Here is a 14,850-nt window from a genome sequence, read left to right as displayed (position 1 = left end):
ATGATTTCACCTGTTAATCAGATGCTTCATTCTTTGTGCTGGTACACAGTTCTGTAGTAGCACCTATTATATGGTTATTGTCTCCTCAGTGTCTCATTTCTTTTCTGCACAGTGAGCATGTGAACAGAGCAAGTATCTTAATCACTTATGGAACTTCTAAACTTGAACCACTTCATGGTTTAGCCCCAAATGCAGACACTAAGGTAGTGTATCCATATGCTATTTGAACTGATCTGTTTTTAAACATTCTAGTTATTTTCTAAAAAGCTCATTCGAATAAAGAAATTATAAAATGAGAACTCATTTTTACTGTCTATATGACATTTAGAGAATTAATTTTGTCTGAGAGAATGAAAACATTTACTTGTGAAATAAGGCAAATGAGGATTTTATTTAACAGATTTGATTCACACAGAAGAATTTCTGTTTAATTGATCTTGGGGAAAAACTCAATGGGGAAAATTTGGTATGCTTTTGAGTAAAAACATTTTTATTTTGGGTAAATTTTTATTTTATAAAATAAAAATGTAATAAAAGTTATATATAGTGTTCAGATTATTGTCTAATTTCTGTTTTTTATAAAATTTTAGTTACTGAAATTTGTAACATGGACTCCTTGATCAGTTAACTAATTTAAATTGACATTTTGTTACATTGATTCTCATTAGGTAGAACAATGTTGGATAGAAACAGAAAATTTCAATACAAACTTACCTTTTAAAAATTTTTTGTAGAGATGGCATCTCACTTTCTTGTCCAGGCTGGTCTCAAACTCCTGAGCTCAATAGATCCTCCTGCCTCTGCCTCTTGAGTAGCTGGGATTACAGGCATGAGCTACCACACCCAGCAGTACTATTCTTATAGCTGAAAGTGGTATCTGCTGCTAACAGCCAGAGGATGGGGCCATCACAGAATGTCAGAGACTAGAGATGAACTCCCGTCCGCAAAAAGAACAGTTAACATGAGTCTGGAATGACATTACTGAGCCTCTAGTCTGTATAAATCACCTCTGGCATCCAAACTACATGAACATCCACTTAAAAGAGTTTTTTTTTGAGACGGAGTCTCGCTCTGTCGCCCAGACTGGAGTGCAGTGGCGCGATCTCGGCTCACTGCAAGCTCCGCCTCCCGGGTTCACGCCATTCTCCTGCCTCAGCCTCCGGAGTAGCTGGGACTACAGGCGCCCGCCACCACGCCCGGCTAATTTCTTTTTGTATTTTTAGTAGAGACGGGGTTTCACCGTGTTAGCCAGGATGGTCTCGATCTCCTGACCTCGTGATCCGCCCGCCTCGGCCTCCCAAAGTGCTGGGATTACAGGCTTGAGCCACCGCGCCCGGCCTAGAATCTCTTTTAAGTGGATGTTCATGTAGTTTGGATGCCAGAGGTGATTTATACAGACTAGAGGCTCAGTAATGTCATTCCAGACTCATGTTAACTGTTCTTTTTGCGGATGGGAGTTCATCTCTAGTCTCTGACATTCTGTGATGGCCCCATCCTCTGGCTGTTAGCAGCAGATACCACTTTCAGCTATAAGAATAGTACTGCTGGGTGTGGTAGCTCATGCCTGTAATCCCAGCTACTCAAGAGGCAGAGGCAGGAGGATCTATTGAGCTCAGGAGTTTGAGACCAGCCTGGACAAGAAAGTGAGATGCCATCTCTACAAAAAATTTTTAAAAATTAGCTGGGAAGGGTGGCATATGCCTGTAGTCCTAGCTACTCAGGAGGCAGAGGTGAGAGGATCCCTTGAGCCCGGGAATTCGAGGCTGCAGTGAGCTGTGATCATGCCACTGCACTGCAGTCTGATAGATAGGTGATAGAGTGAGACTCTGTCTCAAAAGGAAAAACAAAACAAAACAAAACAAAATAGTACCATCGTTTTTTAAGATGGAAAAAAACCTTTCCCAGAAATCTTGTAGCAGACTTGCCTTCTCATTGGCAAGAATTGGGACACTTTGATTTTCCTCAACCACCGTTGACAAAATACATGGGTGACAGTGACTGGTTGCAGTAGTTTTGGGGAGTAAAGCAGAGCACTCTTGTAATGGGTAAATTTAGACTGCCTTTGTACAAATATCAAAATGCTTTGCAGAATGTGGAAAGAAAATGGATTACATTTTTCTGAATGGAAATAGTTTTATTAATATAAGAAAATAAAAGCAAATTTTATAAGTACACATTACATTTGTAGATAATTAAAAATACCACAACAAAGGATGTTTTTTCTGTTTTTCCAAACTTTGGAGCCAGGCATATGATAACATTTCTTTTTTATTTTAGGCTTTTGCATTATGGATATTACTTTTTCCCCAGTGCCGTTGGCTATTGGAACAGGATCTGAAGGTTTATTATTTGTGGAAAAAATAATTTTAAAATCATTTCATGAAAAATATTAATTCAAATTTTTGTTTATTTGATAAGGGCCAGTCAATAGATAGATAAACTGACAGAATGGTACTTAATGTGGAATTCAGATTTTCAAAGATAATGTGAAGCATAAGTGAAACATTAGTTCCTTAAATAGGGACTGCCTAGAGATCTTACTTGAGCCTTTATTGGCTGTGTTCTATTGGTGGTAGAGTTGATAATTTGTGAAGGATATTAAGGGTCAGAAAAGGTTGCAGGGATATTGCAGATGTTATTCCGCTGTCAAGTGTAGTCATTTGCACACCTGCAGCACTGGGGTCTTCTTTCACCATGTTTTAAAGCTCACTTGGGCTGGACTGCTTCCAGATTCACTTCCTGCTCCCTTTGTTCTCTTTTGCACTGTGCTTTTCTGCTGTGTCCCTGCTCTCACTTGTTTAAGGCATTTTCAGAGGAGAATTTGTTCTTGCAGATCTTAGATTTTCTTATAAAAAGTGGAATTATTGAAATTCCTTTTAAAATTTTTTTTTTTTTTTTTTTTTAAGATTCAATTACTTTACCATTTCTAAGGTAAAGAGAATCTCAGGAATACCAATGAAGGAGGAACATCTGGAATGTTCTGTACATCAATAAAAATGGAAACAGATGCATAATTGCTAACCCTGTAGAAGTCCCTGTTATTAGTAACTTAGGAAAAATTTTATTCTGCTTACCCAAAAGGAAAGGTAAATATATGCTTATAATATTAAATTGTTGAAACTGAAATCAATAGTTTTATATTAGTCATATAGATTTCAGTGAAAAACCCTACCTTTCCAAGAGAAACAGTTTTGCCAATAAAATATGGGAATTAAAATATAGTAACTTTGCCAAACAGATGTAAATTCTTTAATTAAAATAATTTATTTGAGTAAAACTTGCAGTATAATACTACTTTAAATGATATAATTACAAAAATAAGCCAAAAATACTGAATTCTAAAAAATCTATAGGTTTTTTAAGGAAGTACTTTTCCTAATATGAAATATAATCTAATTTGACTCATTAGGGGAACACTGTTTCTAAAATGGCATTTTATGTAATAAGCGTTCTCTTTTCCTCATTCCTCATCCCCCTCTGTGTCTCTCTGGTTGAGTTAGTTGAGGCTTCAATAGCAAAAGCACTTCCTTTTGCAAGTTTAGAGTTTTAAGCAGTAGTTCCTCTGTCTTTGACTTGAGACAGTATGATTATGTTATATAAATAGATTTGAAAATCTATTAAATGACCCTTTAAAAATAAAGTGTACATAAAAGACTAAACTCTGTTTCTCAAATATATTATTTGTGGTTTTGTGCTGTTTGCAAATTATTGCCCCTCTTGGTCATTCCTAACAGGTTCAACAAGTAAGTATGGAATATCTGTAATTTGCCAGGCACTGAGTTAGGCATGTGAGCAGACAAAAATGTCTTTCCTTAGAGAGCTTACTTTAAAAAATTCCATTAAATATTCACTGAGGCCTTTGTTCAGCATTTTTCCCTTCTTTATCTTCTCCTAATGATTCATTCTTGCTGTTTTTGTGGCAGCCAGCAGTGCCTAGCTTCCCATGTAGCAGTGTTTGAAAGTATCTGTCTATACTATGATGTGAAAGATTTTAAATATGCATTTATTTTCACATGCAGTTTTTGTGATTAAAAGAGAAGAGAAAGAGAAAAGATGTCAGATAAAATCAACAGGATCAGTATAAAAGTTTTCACTGAAGCAGCACAGTGTCATGGAGAGATGACTGGAATGTGAGTCAAAAGACATGTCATCACCTAGTTCCATAATTGGTGACTCACTTGCTTTTCCTTTTCACAGTTAACCAACTCATGCTAACACAGAGAGAAAAATGCCTGCCATATCAGTTTCACACAAGGTGTTTGTAAACAGCAGATACGATTGCGTGAGAAAATGTTTTCACTTGAACATACTTAAGGTGTTTCATTCCTTTGGCTTATACATTTTATTCGTAAATGTGAGCAAATAAAGGTGAATGTGTGGCTTTCATTATTTCAAATTCAAAATAGTGTTAAATTATACCTAGTTTCTAATTAATAGGATTAATAACTAAAACATTATGTGATCTTGATATTTACCTCACACTCAGAGCTATAAAAAGTAGCATTGCAAGAAATGAGATACATGATTGAATGAACAGTGCCTGATCTGAAGTTGAGATGCTTTTATTTTATTTGGACAGGAATCATACATGGTAATAATTTGGATTATTTCCAATAACAGAATTTTTTCTGCTGAAATATATTTTAAAGAAAACACTTTTAAAGAGTCCACTGTAGATTTTTCCACAGTGTATTTTACAGAGCATATTAAGATGTTAATTATTACTCTTTGATTACAGGATTCCAGGGTCAAATAATTTTGTTTAATAAACAGTATAAAACATATTAATTTACTGCAGAACTTTCAGAGCTTTCAGTATGCGAATGCGTATACTGAAATGTTAAGAGGGCATATAGAATATGCAGCATTTTCCAGCATTATTTGAAAATGGATATTTTTTTCCCTTACAGAACATCTATTAACAAGCACCCATGGACACTCATCCTGAAAGTGAGGTCCCAGCACCATGAGCATCACCATCATCTGGACCCCACCCCAAACCTATTGAATTAGATATGATGGTGGGGCCTAGATGTCTGTGTTTTAACAAGCCTTCCAGATGATTCTGATACATGTGAGAACCACTGTACTAGGGTTTCCTGGAACATAGTTTTCAAAATAAAGAGCTAATCATTTAAAAATATGTATGCTTTTAAAAGAAGGCCAGACTATTCTGAGTAGTGATATTTAGGTGTCAAGTTTTTATGCTTGGGGGTGTGTGAGAGAAGTCATAAAAAACAAAACAAAACATAATGCATTCCTGCCAAGTAGAAGATAGGTGTGGTAGAATGAAAAAGGTGTTGAAAGTTTATGATTCAGGATTTAGTAACAGTGGAGTTGGATTAGCTGTAGATTAAGTATCTGACCTTACGTACCACACCCTGACTGTACCTTAAGTTTATGCTTCTGTAAGTTAAAGAAGTGCAAGTAGAATTCCTGAGAAATTTAGTTTTCACAGGGAGGTGTGCTTTTGTCCTTTTCTTGAAGCTTTCTCTCAATTTATTCCAATAGGGCATAATTTCTTTATGATGTTGCTCTTAGGAAAGTCTTTCAACAATTTTTTTATTTTACTTTTTTTTTTTTTTTTTTTAGACAGAGACTCATTCTGTTCCCAGGCTGGAGTGCAGTGGCGCCATTCACAGCTCACTGCAGCTTTGACCTCCTGAGCTCAACAGATCCTCCCACCTCAGCCTCCCGAGTAGCTTGGATTACAGGCACACGCCACTATGCCTGGATTATTTTTGTAGAAACAGGCTTTTTCTACGTTGCCCTGACTGTTCTTGAACTCCTGGGCTCAAACGATCTTCTCACCTCAGCCTCCCAAGGTACCAGGATTATAGGCATGAGCCATTACGCCTGGCCTTCAGCAGTTATTTATTGGGTCCTTAGTAGGGGCTTCCTGGGCACTGTGCTAGGTGCTGGATGCACACTGGTAAATAAAAAGAGCACAGTGCTGATCCTCACAGAATTTACAGTGCATAGGAAGGGAGAGGCAAGGAAACAACCTTTCCTAAAGAATGCAGTACTCTGGTAAGGAAGTCCAAGGTGCTAAGGGAAAAGGAGGCATGATACCTGTTATAATCCCCAAGGTCAGGATTGTGTGACATGAGAGGTGTAGTTTATTATATTTTACAGTGATTGGCTTGAAAAATAGTGCAGAAAATTTGTAACACATTTCTAAATTTGGGAAGGATAAACAGTAGCTTGGAAGCATCTCTTTGAGCAGTAGGCAGTTTTATGTAGATAAAATTCAGTGCATCTATCATTTGTAGGAAGAGTTTGAGAATAAATAATTATTCTGAATTTAAAAATATTAGAAATGAGACATTATATAAGTATGTGACATGGAGTTATTCATGCTAGTTCTGATCAGTAATATATTTAGGTCATCATAGGAAGTATGTTCATATTAAATAACTCTTGCATATATTTGTTATAGTAAATTTTCCTAGAGATAAATAATAAACTATTTTTTGGACAACTTCAAAAGGGAAAATTCAAAATTTAGAAAAAATAACAGAAATGTTAATGAAGATATTTTTGACTTAAGAAATTCAGAAAAGTTAAATTTTAACATGATATATGATTATAGAATTCTATTCATATTTGTTTTCACTTTTATACACTTTGCTATACTTTGTATTTATAAATATAATTCTGTTAGATAAGTCATTCATATTTTGTCAAAACTTAATTTTAAAATTTCAATATTTAAAATATTTTTGAATCACTGGTTTTCATTAAGTGACTTCATAGATGAGATTTGATTCCATGTAGCATATAATTTTAGATGTTCCTCCCTCACCCCTTTTAAACTCTTTTAAGCATTGCTATTACTGGGATTGCCTTTGCGAAAACTTACCTGTAGATACTGCCATAATATCTGAAATAGTAGAGGTGGATGTTAATAAAATTCATAAAATAAGCATGAATTACTTTTTTTGATTTACCACTGGAAGGAAATACAGTCAGTCATGTGCAACATAGTGACGTTTTGGTCATTGAGAGCCACATGTGTGACAGTGGTCCCATAAGGATGTGGCTGAAAAATTCCTGTTACTGCCTAGTGACATTGTAACCATCATAACCCCATAGCACAACACATTACTCACCTGTTCATGGTGATGCTGGTGTAAACAAACCTGTGCTGCCAGTTGTACAAAAGTATAGCACAATGACAATTATGTGCGTATATCATAATTCTTGATAATAAATGACTATATTACTGGTTTATGTATTGATTACACTTTTTGTCATTATTTTAGAATGTACTCCTACTAATTATAAAAAAGAAAAGGTTTACTGCAAAACAGCCCCAGGCAGGTCCTTTAGGAGGCATTCCAGAAGAAGACATTGTTATCATAGGAGATGACAGCTCCATGTGTGTTACTGCCCCTGAAGACCTTCCAGTGGGACAGGATATGGAGGTGAAAGACAGTGACATTGATGATCCTGATCCTGTGTAGGCCTAGGCTAATGTGTGTGTCTCCTCGTTTTTAGCAAGAAAGTTTAAAAAGTAAAAAAAAAAAAATTAAACATAGAAGAAAGCTTATAGAATAAGGATATAATGAAAAATTTTTGTATAGCTGTGCAATGTGTGTTTTAAGCTAAATGTTCCTATAAAAGTGTCAAAAAGTTACAAAATTATGAAGTAAAAAAGTTTTAGTGAGCTGAGGTTAATAAAGAAAAATATTTTAGCCGGGCGCGGTGGCTCAAGCCTATAATCCCAGCACTTTGGGAGGCCGAGACGGGTGGATCACGAGGTCAGGAGATCGAGACCATCGTGGCTAACATGGTGAAACCCCATCTCTACTAAAAAAAATACAAAATATTAGCCGGGCGTGGTGGCAGGCGCCTGTAGTCCCAGCCACTCGGGAGGCTGAGACAGGAGAATGGCATGAACCCGGGAGGCAGAGCTTGCAGTGAGCAGAGATCGCGCCACTGCACTACAACCTGGGCGACAGAGCGAGACTCTGCCTCAAAAAAAAAAAAAAAAAAGAAAAATATTGAAAAAATAGATTAGTTAAACCTAAGTATACAATGTTTATGAAGTCTGCATTAGTGTACAATAATAATGTCCTAGGCCGCCTCATTCACTTACCACTCACCCAGAGAAACTTTCTGTCCTGTAAGCTTCATTCATGGTAAGTGTCCTGTACACTTTTTGCCTTTATATGTATTTTTACTGTACCTTTTGTATGTTTAGATATGTTTAAATACACAAATACTTACCATTATGTTATAGTTGCCTACAGGAGGGATCCCCAGCCCCAGGTCTGGGGCCCGTAAGGAACGGGGCCACGAGGTGAGCAGCAGGCAAGCTAGCTAAGCTTCACCTGTATTTATAGCCACTTCGCATCACTCACATTACTGCCTGAGCTCTGCCTCCTGTCAGATCAGCTGTGGCAATTTGATTCTCATAGGATTGCAAACCCCACTGTGAACTGCACATACGAGGGATCTAGGTTGTGAGCTTCTTATGAGAATATACTACCTGACAATCTGTCACTGTCTCCCATCACTCCCGGGTGGGATTGTCTAGTTGCAGGAAAACAAGCTCAGTGCTCCCACTGATTCTACATTATGATAAGTTGTATAATTATTTCATTATTTATTACAATGTAATATTAATACTAGAAACAAAGTGCACAATAAATGTAATACACTCGAATCATCCCAAAACCATCCCCCTACACTCCCACCCTGGTCCATGGAAAAACTGTCTTCCATGAAACTGGTCCCTAGTGCCAAAAAGGTTGAGAACCGCTGGCCTACAGTATTTAGTACAGAGAAATGGTGTACAGGTTTGTAGCCTAGGAGCAATAGGCTATACCATTTAAGTTTGTGTAAGTACACTCTATGATGTTCATGTAAGGAAATAGTGACACATTTCTCAAAACATATCTCTGTCATTAAGTGATGTGTTACTCTTTATTATTTACTCCTGACACTATTATTACTGAAGTTAACTAGAGTCCCCAGTGGTTAATAGAGGAAAGTTTATTTGTACCATGGGGCGGCTGATTTTACGGGTTTGATCAGATTGGTCTCATGTAGAAAGGTAGTGTAGCAGCCGAGCATGGTGGCTCACGCCTGTAATCCAGGACTTTGGGAGGCTGAGGTGGGCAGATCACTTGAGGTCAGGAATTCAAGACTAGCTTGGTTAACATGGTAAAATGCCATCTCTACTGAGGCAGGAGAATTCCTTGAACCCAGGAAGCAGAGGTTGCAGTGAGCCGATATTGTGCCACTGCACCACAGCCTGGGCAACAGAGTAATGCTCCATCTCAAAAAATAAATAAATAAGTAAATAAGTAAATACATAAATAAATAAATAAGGAAAGGTAGTGTAGTGTATTGGGAACATGAATGCTAAAGTCACACTGCATGGGTCAAAGAAATCCCAACTCTGCACTTGAGTAGGTCATGTCTGTGAGTTGTTTCCTTATCTTTAAAATGCAGGTATAGGCTGGGAGCGGTGGCTCATGAGGCTGAGGCGGGAGGATCCCTTGCGGTCAGGAGTTTGAGACCAGCCTGAGCAACCTAGTGAGACTGTCTCTACAAAATATTAAACAAAAATTAGACCTGCCTGGTGGCACGTGCCTTTATTCTCATTTACTTGGGAGGCTGAGGTGGAAGGATCACTTGAACCCGCAAGTTCGAGTCTACAGTGAGCTGTGGTAGTGCCACTGCACGCCATCCTGGGTGAAAGAGGCAGAGACTTTTTCTCCAAAAAAAAAAAAAAAAAAAAATGCAGGTATAAATAAGTACCTACTTCATAGGGTTGTTAGTATTAAAAAAATTAATTAATACAAAGTGCCTACCATAGTCACTGGCACATAGTAGATAATCAGTAAATATTAGTAATTATCATTTTTCATTTGACCTTCCATAGCCTTTCATTATTCCTTTTTTTTTTTTTTTTTTTTTTGAGACAGAGTCTGGCTCTGTCGCCCAGGCTGGAGAGCAGTGGCAGGATCTCAGCTCACTGCAAGCCCCGCCTTCCGGGTTCTTGCCACTCTCCTGCCTCAGCCTCCCGAGTAGCTGGGACTACAGGCGCCCGCCACCAAACCCGGCTAATTTTTTTGCATTTTTAGTAGAGACAGGGTTTCATGTTAGCCAGGATGGTCTTGATCTCCTGACCTCGTGATCCGCCTCGGCCTCCCAAAGTGTTGGGATTACAGGCGTGAGCCACCGCGCCTGGCCGACTTTCGTTATTCTTAGGGTAAAGACCAATATCCTTAACAAGACCCATAAAGTAGCCCCATTATTGGCCACTACTTGTTCTCCCCACTTTTTTCTTTTCCTGAATCATTTAAGCTCGTTTTATTATCTCTCATGAAATGCTTATGATTAGCTCTCAGTGCTATCTTACTCATCTTCCCTTGTCTGATTGTTTTCTCTTGCTTCAGATTTGACCTCAGACGTATCTTAGCCGAATCTTTCCTGATATTCCCATCAGTTCCCAACACCTCCTTCCCCTGCCTAAGTTCAATGCTGTCGTTGGCTGTGTTCCTTATAGAATTTTAAAAGGATGATAATATAACTGGGTTGTTTTCTTTCACACCAGAGCATATTATAGACCCAGAATTGTTCTTAGCACATAGTAGGCAAAAGATAAATATTTGGTGGGTGAGTGTGTGAGGTAGTGAGTGAATTAGGAATGAACAAATTGCTCTATGCACACTTGGGTATTACACATATTAGGGTAAGTGCAGGTACCAGGTAATCCTGATACATGAGGTTAGACATTTCTTCTTGTTTTTGAAACTTGAGAAAATAAATGCTTCATTGTATGCAGGTGTACTTGAGAGCTACCCATATGTAGTGTGATGTTTGGTTTTGTTGATTAATTGTATTTTTAAAATATTTTAAATTATCCTAAACGGATTAGATGTATTATTGTGCTTGAGATATGCTAATGTCTGAACATTGCCAGTCGTTTCCCATTATACCTGAGGACTTACATGTTGTTGGCTTGAGCTGCTTTCCAAGGCTGTAGCAGGCACAGTTCTGCCTGTCTGCAGTGAGTATCAGCAGGTGATCACCCTGAGGCAATTGCCTGTAGGAAGCCACTGAGAAATAGGACAAGTTGGAAGCCAAGGCTTCTGCAAGAGCTTTACAAGTACAGATTTGTTTGGGGGTACAGATAACTTCCATTAATTCTTTCATGATATGCTTATCTTCCTTATCTTCCTGCCATCCTTTTTCTTTCTTATACTGTCCAATTTTCTTCCCTGTCCTTTGAATGTTTTGTCTTACTTTTTCCTTCCTCCTCCAGCTTTGCATACTTGAAAACCCTCCTTTTTCCCCCTCCACCTCCCCTTAATTTTGAAAAGCCAAGGAAAGATTTTTTTTTTTCCTTTCAAACTCTTCAAGGTTTTTTTCTGGGAAGCCTTCTCTACAACTTTGACACAGGCGGTGAATAAACTCATCGGTATTAAACCCATTCAAAGACATTACACTCCTGTTTCACAAGGAGATTAGGGACTGGTGTAGAAAATCAAATTCTATAGTTTAGAACCTTATGAACTGGAACCAATAAAACAGTTCACCAGAATGGGAGTATTTTATACTTTCTGGATCACTGATTGTCCAGTACAGAAAGTTCAGCATCACCAGCACTCAACAGTAGCAGCTCTTCCATATCTTACTCTAAAATGGAAATGGCAGTGCCTACTTTAGGTATTTCGATAACAGTAAATAAATAAATTTAATCAGTTCTTTCCTACTTGTTGAACCAAGTAGTTCTTAAGAATTAGGTTGTCATTAAAATTTCAGAGAAATCTGAATACTATGCAGTTTGTGTGTGTGTGTTTTTTTAAATTTTGAAAATATCCTTCAAAGATAGGGAGTAGTGTTTTCACTTTGACAGGGCATTTGGCAACCATTAATTTATGTAGCTTCTGGGCTCTTTTAGGAAGAAATGCAGATTTTATTGGTTATATGAGTTATTTTTGGTTGTATAGAAAGGTGTAAAGATCTTCCATAAGGTGTTTTAAGTTTCCAAATAATAGTGTGGATTATCTATGGCAATTTTAAAATATAAATTTTACATTTATATTTACTGATTTATTTTTAATTAAAAAACATTTTCAAAGATGGGGTTAAGTAGCCCAGGCTGGCTTGAACTCTCGAGCTCAAGTGATTCTCCTGCCTCAGCCTCCCGAATAACTGGGATTACAAGCGTGTACTACCATGCCTACCTTTAGCAGAATTTTTAAAAATATAAGATAGGGTGATTTGTTGACTGTTTTTTGGCAGCAGTGTGCACACAGTCTTCAGCTACAAAGTAATTCTCTATACATGCTAGCATTTTGTCTGAAATTTTCTTAAAGGAATCCGTTTTGAAAAACTGAATGACCCTGTAATAAGCTTAACAAGTGTTTGGGATTGCAATAAATGATATCAGTTGGCAAAACTTTTTACACTGCAGTAACATTCTCTTTGGTAACAACCAAATGTGGTGTGAAAGATACAATAATATATTTTTAGATTCAAATTTAAATTGAAAACATTTATTAAGTGTAAATTTTGTAAAACTCTACAATTTAAAGATTCTATTTTCTAAGACCATGCTAATTTGTATTCAAATGTAAGATTTCCAGCCATTTAGGAGTTATCTAAATAATTTTTTTCTATTGATGATAGTTAATCTGGTAATAATGAAAATATCTGTGAATAAAGTGGTTTTCAGTAATATTTCTCTGTGTACATTCTAATCTTACTTCAGGAGAAATCTTCCTTAGGGAGCTACTTAAAGGGGATGACTGCTGGACTAGTGGAAGGACATTATGATAGTAATAACACAGATCCCCAGTGGAAACTAGGGCTGGTTAGGAAGTGGGAAGACAGAGATGCTGATGATACACTCAGGAGTTCCCTCACCGTACAGATGGGAAGGGAGAGTGAATACACACCCCAGGGTCCTTGGACGAGTAGCCTGAAGCACAAATTATTTTTTACATGTTTTATTTGTCATATTAATTATAACTTTACATTATATTTCCTAATATACTTTAGTATAAAGCAAGAATTCCTTTTAAATCTTTGGAGTAAAATGAATAATCCAAAGGTTGTTTAACCGGTGACTTCAGACACCTCTTTGTACCAGGAGATAAGTATAAAGAAGTCTTAAATAAATCTTAACCTACTGGGGTTTTTAGTAAAACTAACACATATTTGATGTATATAATAAATAGAACTCTGAAAAATATTTATTAAATACCATATCCTAGATAGATTTCTAGAAAACCATGGTTTTCATAAAATATTTTCCACTTTAAAGGTAAGTTATCCCTGATTCACTTTTATTTACAAGTACATACAATCTTTGTGATTAACCAGTTATTGGATACTAATAATTTTAGTAAAAACATCTGAAGATACTTTTTTTTTTCCCCCTGAGACAGAGTCTCACTCTGTTGCCCAGGCTGGAGTGCAGTGGCCCAATCTCAGCTCACTGCAACCTCCAGAGGATACTTATTTTTTAACATGCTTTGTACCCAAAGGCCATTACATTTAGTCTGTGAATGTGTTTAGTAGCTGTAATTGAGCTGCAGGACAATTTGAAAACTAGAATTGAACTCTTAACCCCAGGTTTCCTCTGTGATAATTACAGGATGAAAAATAGCCAAGAGAAAACAAATCTATTTATCTTCATTAATAAAATGCCTCACAGTACTGTTTATTACTTTTAAAATATAATATTTTCATTTTACTTATACCTACACATACACACTGTATGTATGCATGTATGTATGTGTGCATGTTTTGTTGAATTAGCTGTTTAATACCCAGATTTCATGAAACAGGAATCATAAAAACTCGTAGTTATTTTCAAGTAATAATAGGACATACTCTCTGTCAGGCACTGTTTTAATGTTTTAAACATATAATTGCATTTAATATTTATATTAACTCTGAAAAAAGAAATCAAGGACCAGCATGATTAAATAACTTGCTCAAAATCCCATAGTAAAGACTCAAGCTGGTGAACCCACGCAGCCTGACTCTGACGTCCATGATCTTAACTACACATGGTATGGATTCCTACTTATTTTTATTAATAAAAAGGAAGCCTTTCTAGGTAAATCTATGGAAGTTTATTATCAAAACAATTTGTGGTGATAGTGTTCATAGATTTTCCTGGTTTGAAAGTGAACAGCCAGCCCTATGTTTGAGCTCTAGCATAGGAGCAGGCTGCTTCCCAGCTCACATCTGTGCTGTACCTTTTGAAGTCATGCTTCACTGCGTCTTTGATGTGTTTCTTCTGCCTTGGTTTCTTTCAGGTGTCTAACTTCAAATGAATGGTAATGGTTCCATTCTTCAGTGATAACATAATAGAACTGGAGTTCTTTTATTCTTGTTACATTGGTCATAATATGCTGCATTTTTATAGACCTTTATTTTAACTAATCAAAGTTTTGAGTTTCAAGATTTATCTTTTGGTTATTATTTTATGTTTAGTCTATTCAATGACAAATTAAATTTGAAACTTTAAAACTTTTTGGAAACACTGCTGTATTCAAAAGAGGTGTGGTGAATAAATTTTATTTTTATTTTGACAGGCAATAATGGGGTGAAAAGCCTTACGAGCCATTTCCTCTGTTCTCATCGAGGTGCAGCTCACCTTCGCTTCCTTGATTTTGGGTACTCACCTGCTACTCTGGTCAGTTTCCTAGTGCACCTCCAGTTTTGTAGTAATAGTGAAGGATGACCTGGGGCTGCAATGCAACTCTATACCAGAAACTTCTAAGACATGTGAAATGTAAACATAACCTTTCTAAGTTTAGAGAAACAAAGAGTAGAATGATGGTCCCCAGGGGCTGGAGTATGGGGGTTAAAGGG

The 14,850-nt window shown here is 36.8% G+C and overlaps 1 protein-coding gene and 1 long non-coding RNA gene across 7 annotated transcripts in view; both read left to right on the top strand.

The window, feature by feature from the left end:
* Nucleotides 1–14,850, top strand: part of LOC105464217 (bone morphogenetic protein receptor type 1B) — a 393,013-nt gene that overhangs the window by 63,442 nt on the left and 314,721 nt on the right. The window lies entirely within an intron of this gene.
* On the top strand, nt 898–14,769 carry LOC105479610 (uncharacterized). Its single transcript, XR_985994.3, has 2 exons — nt 898–4,130; nt 14,571–14,769. It is a non-coding gene; the product is annotated as an uncharacterized lncRNA (long non-coding RNA).

The sequence above is a fragment of the Macaca nemestrina genome, chromosome 3 (genome assembly GCF_043159975.1).
Source record: "Macaca nemestrina isolate mMacNem1 chromosome 3, mMacNem.hap1, whole genome shotgun sequence".
Classification (NCBI taxonomy): Eukaryota; Metazoa; Chordata; class Mammalia; order Primates; family Cercopithecidae; genus Macaca; species Macaca nemestrina.
The sequence above is the reverse complement of the archived record's forward strand: the minus strand, read 5'-3'. Positions and strand labels throughout refer to the sequence as shown.